Consider the following 6,832-nt stretch of genomic DNA (forward strand, 5'->3'; position numbering starts at 1 on the left):
TTTCTATAGTCTAGAATGTTGCTTTTGTGACTGATTTCTTATGTGCGGCAAGGAGTATTAACATAATCATGGTATTTGAACTTCCATCTTGATCTGTCCTATTCCCGGCCTACAAAGTAAGCATCGACAGAGCGTACAAGTCCATCTAGTAGTATCTCACAAGTATCATGATGAAGCCTCTCCAGAATTCTTATTCCAGCACATGTGCGCTTCGGGTCAAAGACATGTAGAATTTCAAGGTCCATATCAAAGGCATACATGATGCAGTATCCTTCTACTGTTTCATGAATGGCCCAAATCTGCAAATATATTAATACCAATTAGCATCTGAACAACTATCAATGGAATTTTTGCATAAAAATTAATTCTGTTTCCATACCAGCTGACATGTATCCAAGGCATAATCACACTGACCACCAGCAAACATTTGTCTCATCTTTTTACTATTGATGTAATCTCCCCTCTCCAGCACCATTTCCTGTATATCAGCTATTAGAAGCAACTCTGTACCATTTTTTATTTGCAAACTCACCACCCATTCCTTCGGTAAGATTTTGCGCCACCTTCTTCTCTCTTGTTCTCCATACCATCCGTGTTCATTTTCATCAAGCATCCTTCTGATACACTCGTAGGTCTTTCTGGTAAAAATGCCAAACTCTTGGAAGACCTCAATGAGCTCAGATCCACTTATTTTAAGTAGGGTTGGATCCATATGAACATACCATAACCTGGACAACAACAATAGAGATGAAACTTTTCCATAACAGCACTGCAACTAATAGAATATATTTTAGTGCTTACTTTTTGTTGTGGCAGAGTCAGAGAATAACAGTCTATCATATAAATCTTTAGCTGTAGCACGCGTAGGAAACACTATCCTCCTGTTGTAGTGGAAAGGGTTTTTCTGCTGGAGGTAGATCTGAGTACGCATGTTTCTCCATCATCAAGTAGTTTGGTTCTAATCTAGCCCTTCTACCTGAATTTATTTTTACTGGATGTAAGAGAGAAATTTGAAATGCACCATCGATAATGGTAAAGATCAAAAAAGCAACTCACTATGCGTTGCTGTGTACATGATTAGCTCTTTGCCTCCAGACTCATGTGCAATATCGCTTTGTTTTGCGTTGGAGAAGCACTGATGCCAATATGAACACATGGCTCTTTGCCTCGAGACTCATGTCCTAAATCACCTTGTGCTCGCTTCGGAGAAGCACTCACCCCGCTAACACTGCAACCAACACTGACATCTGCATTTTGAATAACACCAATCAATAAGGGGAGCAAAAGATTAGTATCGAGGACTACCCGATGTTACCATTTAAGTAATGTATGTTCCTTTTTTGGTTTACCTCCATTTTTTTGCACCACAGAGACATTGTTTTGACCATCATCTCTAGTAATGTCTTTCCCATAAACATGTTCCGCAGAATCATCTCGAGGTCTCTTTTGCTTGACCACAACAGCGCTTAGACTTGAAGTGTCGGCCCTCTCCGGATTATCATGCGCATCTAACAAGTAAGACAACCCTTCATTAGTCTATCTCATTTGGTTCTAAGTACACTGTTCACCTGTGATCTTACCTCCATAATTTGAGAAAGCACTTCCATTGCTTTGCCGTACATTTGATCCACAAACTTGCACTTCTATTAGTTCTACTCGTGCTCCATTCATGTTAACTGGTGCTGACCTTAAAGGCACTGGATTGAGCACCAGTGTGCTTTGATGATGTGCTCTAATATCATGCTCGACACCATTCCAGTTGGGGACACCAAATGAAGATTTAGTTCCAAGTAATCCTATTAAAAAAAGCAAAAGAGACGCTGAACTTGAACTAGTCCCTTGCGCTCCACCTACAGTGCCACCTGCATTTCATAATACATTCCTTTCTTAGTTCAGAATTTTAGTGCATAACTTCTTCTAAGATAAAGATAATGATTGCTACCTCTTGAGCACGCGTTGGTTTTCCCTTGAAGAGGAAAGGGTGATGCAACAAAATAGCATAAGTATTTCCCTCAGTTTTTAAGAACCAAGGTATCAATCCAGTAGGAGACTACATGCAAGTCACCTAGTACATGCACAAACAATCAAGAACCTTGCAACCAACGTGATAAAGGGGTTGTCAATCCCTTCACGGCCAGTTGCAAAAGTGAGATCTGATAAAGATAATAAGATAAATATTTTTGGTATTTTTTGTATAGATTGAAAAATAAAGATTGCAAAATAAATAGTAAACCAGAATTATAGATCGGAAACTTATATGATGCAAAGTAGACTCGGGGGCCATAGGTTTCACTACTGGCTTCTCTCATGATAGCATATATTACGGTGGGTGAACAAATTACTGCCAAACAGTTGATAGAAAAGCACATAGTTATGAGAATATCTAGGCCTATCATGAACATAGGCATTACGTCCGTGTCAAGTAGACCGAAGCGATTCTGCATCTACTACTATTACTCCACACATCGACCGCTATCCAGCATGCATCTAGAGTATTAAGTTCATAAGAACAGAGTAACGCATTAGGCAAGATGACATGATGTAGAGGGATAAACTCAAGCAATATGATATAAACCCCATCTTTTTATCCTCAATGGCAACAATACAATACGTGCCTTGCTGCCCCTGCTGTCACTGGGAAAGGACACCGCAAGATTGAACCCAAAGCTAAGCACTTCTCCCATTGCAAGAAAGATCAATCTAGTAGGCCAAACTAAACCGATAATTCGAAGAGACTTGCAAAGATATCAAATCATGCATATAAGAATTCAGAGAGGAATCAAATATTGTTCATAGATAATCTTGATCATAAACCCACAATTCATCGGATCTCGGCAAACACACCGCAGAAAGTATTACATCGAATAGATCTCCAAGAATATCGAGAAGAACTTTGTATTGAGAACCAAATAGAGAGAAGAAGCCATCTAGCTAATAACTATGGACCCGAAGGTCCATGGTAAACTACTCACACATCATCGGAGAGGCTATGTTGTTGATGTAGATGCCCTCCGTGATCGAATCCCCCTCCGGTAGATCGCCGGAAAAGGCCCCCAGATGGGATCTCACGGGTACAGAAGGTTGCGGCGATGGAAAAGTGGTTTCGTGGCTCCCCTGGATGTTTTCAGGGTACAAGAGTATATATAGGTGAAAGAAGTAGGTCGGTGGAGCTTCGTGGGGCCCACGAGGGTGGGGGCGCACCTACCCCCCTAGGCGCGCCCCCTGCCTCGTGGAAGCTTCATGGACTTCCAGACTTGTACTCCAAGTCTCCTGGGTGACGTTTGTTCCAAGAAAGATCCTCGCGAAGGTTTCGTTCTGTTTGGATTCCGTTTGATATTTCCTTTTCTGCGAAACACTGAAATAGGCAAAAAAGCAACAATTTGCAATGGGCCTTCGGTTAATAGGTTAGTCCGAAAATTAATATAAAAGTGCATATTAAAGCCCATTAAACATCCAAAATAGATAATATAATAGCATGGAACAATAAAAAATTATAGATACGTTGGAGACGTATCAAGCATCCCCAAGCTTAATTCCTGCTCGTCCTCGAGTAGGTAAATGATAAAAACAGAATTTTGATGTGGAATGCTACCTAACATAATTTTCAATGTAATTTTCTTTATTGTGGCATGAATGTTCAGATCCGAAAGATTCAAGACAAAAGTTTAATATTGACATAAAAACAATAATACTTCAAGCATACGAACCAAGCGATTATGTCTTCTCAAAATAACATAGCCAAAGAAAGCTCATCCCTACAAAATCATATAGTTTGGCCATCTTCATTTTCATCACACAAAATGCTCCCATCATGCACAACCCCGATGACAAGCCAAGCAATTGTTTCATACTTTAGTATTCTCAAACTTTTTCAACTTCTACGCAATATATGAGCGCGAGCCATGGACATAGCACTATGGGTGGAATAGAATATGATGATGGAGGTTGTGTGGAGAAAACTGATGTCTACTACACAACCTTCTTCTTGTAGACGTTGTTGGGCCTCCAAATGCAGAGGTTTGTAGGACAGTAGAAAATTTCCCTCAAGTGGATGACCTAAGGTTTATCAATCCGTAGGAGGCGTAGGATGAAGATGGTCTCTCTCAAGCAACCCTGCAACCAAATAACAAAGAGTCTCTTGTGTCCCCAACACACCCAATACAATGGTAAATTGTATAGGTGCACTAGTTCGGCGAAGTGATGGTGATACAAGTGCAATATGGATAGTAGATAATAGTTTTTGTAATCTGAAATTATAAAAACAGCAAGGTAACTAATGATAAAAGTGAGCGTAAACGGTATTGCAATGCGTTGAAACAAGGCCTAGGGTTCATACTTTCACTAGTGCAAGTCCTCTCAACAATAATAACATAATTGGATCACATACTATCCCTCAACATGCAACAAAGAGTCACTCCAAAGTCACTAATAGCGGAGAACGAACGAAGAGATTATGGTAGGGTACGAAACCACCTCAAAGTTATTCTTTCCAATCAATCCGTTGGGCTATTCCTATAAGTGTCACAAATAGCCCTAGAGTTCGTACTAGAATAACAGCTTAAGACACAAATAAACCAAAACCCTAATGTCACCTAGATACTCCAATGTCACCTCAAGTATCCGTGGGTATGATTATACGATATGCATCACACAATCTCAGATTCATCTATTCAACCAACACATAGAACCTCAAAGAGTGCCCCAAAGTTTCTACCAGAGAATCACGACGAAAACGTGTGCCAACCCCTATGCATAGGTTCATGGGCGGAACCCGCAAGTTGATCACCAAAACATACATCAAGTGAATCACGTGATATCCCATTGTCACCACAGATACGCACGTCAAGACATACATCAAGTGTTCTCAAATCTTTAAAGACTCAATCCGATAAGATAACTTCAAAGGGGAAACTCAATCCATTACAAGAGAGTAGAGGCGGAAGAGAAACATAAGATCCAACTATAATAGCAAAGCTCGCGATACATCAAGATCATGCCAAATCAAGAACACGAGAGAGAGAGAGAGAGAGAGAGATCAAACACATAGCTACTGGTACATACCCTCAGCCCCGAGGGAGAACTACTCCCTCCTCGTCATGGAGAGCACCGGGATGATGAAGAAAGCCACCGGAGAGGGATTCCCCCTCTGGCAGGGTGCCAGAACGGGTCTAGATTGGTTTTCGGTGGCTACGGAGGCTTCTGGCGGCGGAACTCCCGATCTATTGTGTTCCCCGATCGTTTTAGGGTATATGGAGATATATAGGCGGAAGAAGTACGTCAGGGGAGCCACGAGGGGCCCACGAGGGTGGAGGGCGCGCCCATGAGGGTGGGCGCGCCCCCTACCTCGTGGCTTCCTCGAAGCTTCCTTGACGTGGACTCCAAGTCTCTCGGGTTGCTTTCTTTCCAAAAATAAGTTCCGTGAAGTTTCAGGTCAATTGGACTCCATTTGATTTTCCTTTTCTGCGATACTCTAAAACAAAGAAAAAACAGAAACTGGCACTAGGCTCTGGGTTAATAGGTTAGTCCCAAAAATAATATAAAAGTGTATAATAAAGCCCATAAACATCCAAAACAGAAGATAATATAGCATGGAGCAATCAAAAATTATAGATACGTTGGAGACATATCAGCATCCCCAAGCTTAATTCCTGCTCGTCCTCGAGTAGGTAAATGATAAAAACAGAATTTTTGATGCGGAGTGCTACTTGGAATAATTTCAATGTAATTCTTCTTAATTGTGGCATGAATATTCAGATCCGAAAGATTCAAGATAAAAGTTCATATTGACATAAAAATAATAATACTTCAAGCATACTACTAAGCAATTATGTCCTCTCGAAATAACTTGGCCAAAGAAAGTTCATCCCTACAAAATCGTATAGTTTAGTCATGCTCCATTTTCGTCACACAAGAATGCTCTCATCATGCACAACCCCGATGAGAAGCCAAGCAATTGTTTCATACTTTAGTAATGTCAAACTCATAAACCTTCACACAATACATGAGTGCGAGCCATGGATATAGCACTATGGGTGGAATAGAATATGATGATGGGGGTTATGTGGAGAAGATAGAAAGGAGAAAGTCTCACATCAACGAGGCTAATCAATGAGCTATGGAGATGCCCATCGATTGATGTTAATGCAAGGAGTAGGGATTGCCATGCAACGGATGCACTAGAGCTATAAATGTACGAAAGCTCAACAAAAGAAACTAAGTGGGTGTGCATCCAACTTGCTTGCTCACGAAGACCTAGGGCACTTGAGGAGGCCCATTGTTGGAATATACAAGCCAAGTTCTATAATGAAAATTTCCCACTAGTATATGAAAGTGACAAAACAAAAGACTCTCTATCATGAACATTATGGTGCTACTTTGAAGCACAAGTGTGGTAAAGGATAGTAGCATTGTCCCTTCTCTCTTTTTCTCTCATATTTGTTATTTTTTTTGTTTTTTGGGGGGCCTTCTCTTTTTTATGGCCTTTCTCTCTCTTTTTTTGGGCCTTCTCTTTTTTATGGCCTTTCTCCTTTTTTATTCCTCACTTGGGACAATGCTCTAGAAAATGATGATCAACACACTTCTATTTATTTACAACTCAATGTTTACAACTCGATGCTAGAACAAAAGATGACTCTATATGAATGCCTCTGGCAGTGTACCGGGATATGCAATGAACCAAGAGTGACATGTATGAAAGAATTATGAACGGTGGCTTTGCCACAAATACTATGTCAACTACATGATCATGCTAAGCAATATGACAATGATGAATGTGTCATGATAAACAGAATGGTGGAAAGTTGCATGCCAATATATCTCGGAATGGCTATGG

General features: G+C 40.6%; 1 long non-coding RNA gene across 1 annotated transcript; it reads right to left on the minus strand.

The window, feature by feature from the left end:
- Positions 1-524: 524 nt before the first annotated feature.
- On the minus strand, positions 525-1,484 carry LOC125524555. The gene is made up of 3 exons (XR_007290828.1): positions 1,057-1,484; positions 802-976; positions 525-728 (listed from the first exon to the last, which is right to left on the minus strand). It is a non-coding gene; the product is annotated as an uncharacterized LOC125524555 (long non-coding RNA).
- Between the last annotated feature and the right edge of the window lie 5,348 nt (positions 1,485-6,832).

The sequence above is a fragment of the Triticum urartu genome, chromosome 7 (genome assembly GCF_003073215.2).
Source record: "Triticum urartu cultivar G1812 chromosome 7, Tu2.1, whole genome shotgun sequence".
NCBI classification, from domain to species: Eukaryota; Viridiplantae; Streptophyta; class Magnoliopsida; order Poales; family Poaceae; genus Triticum; species Triticum urartu.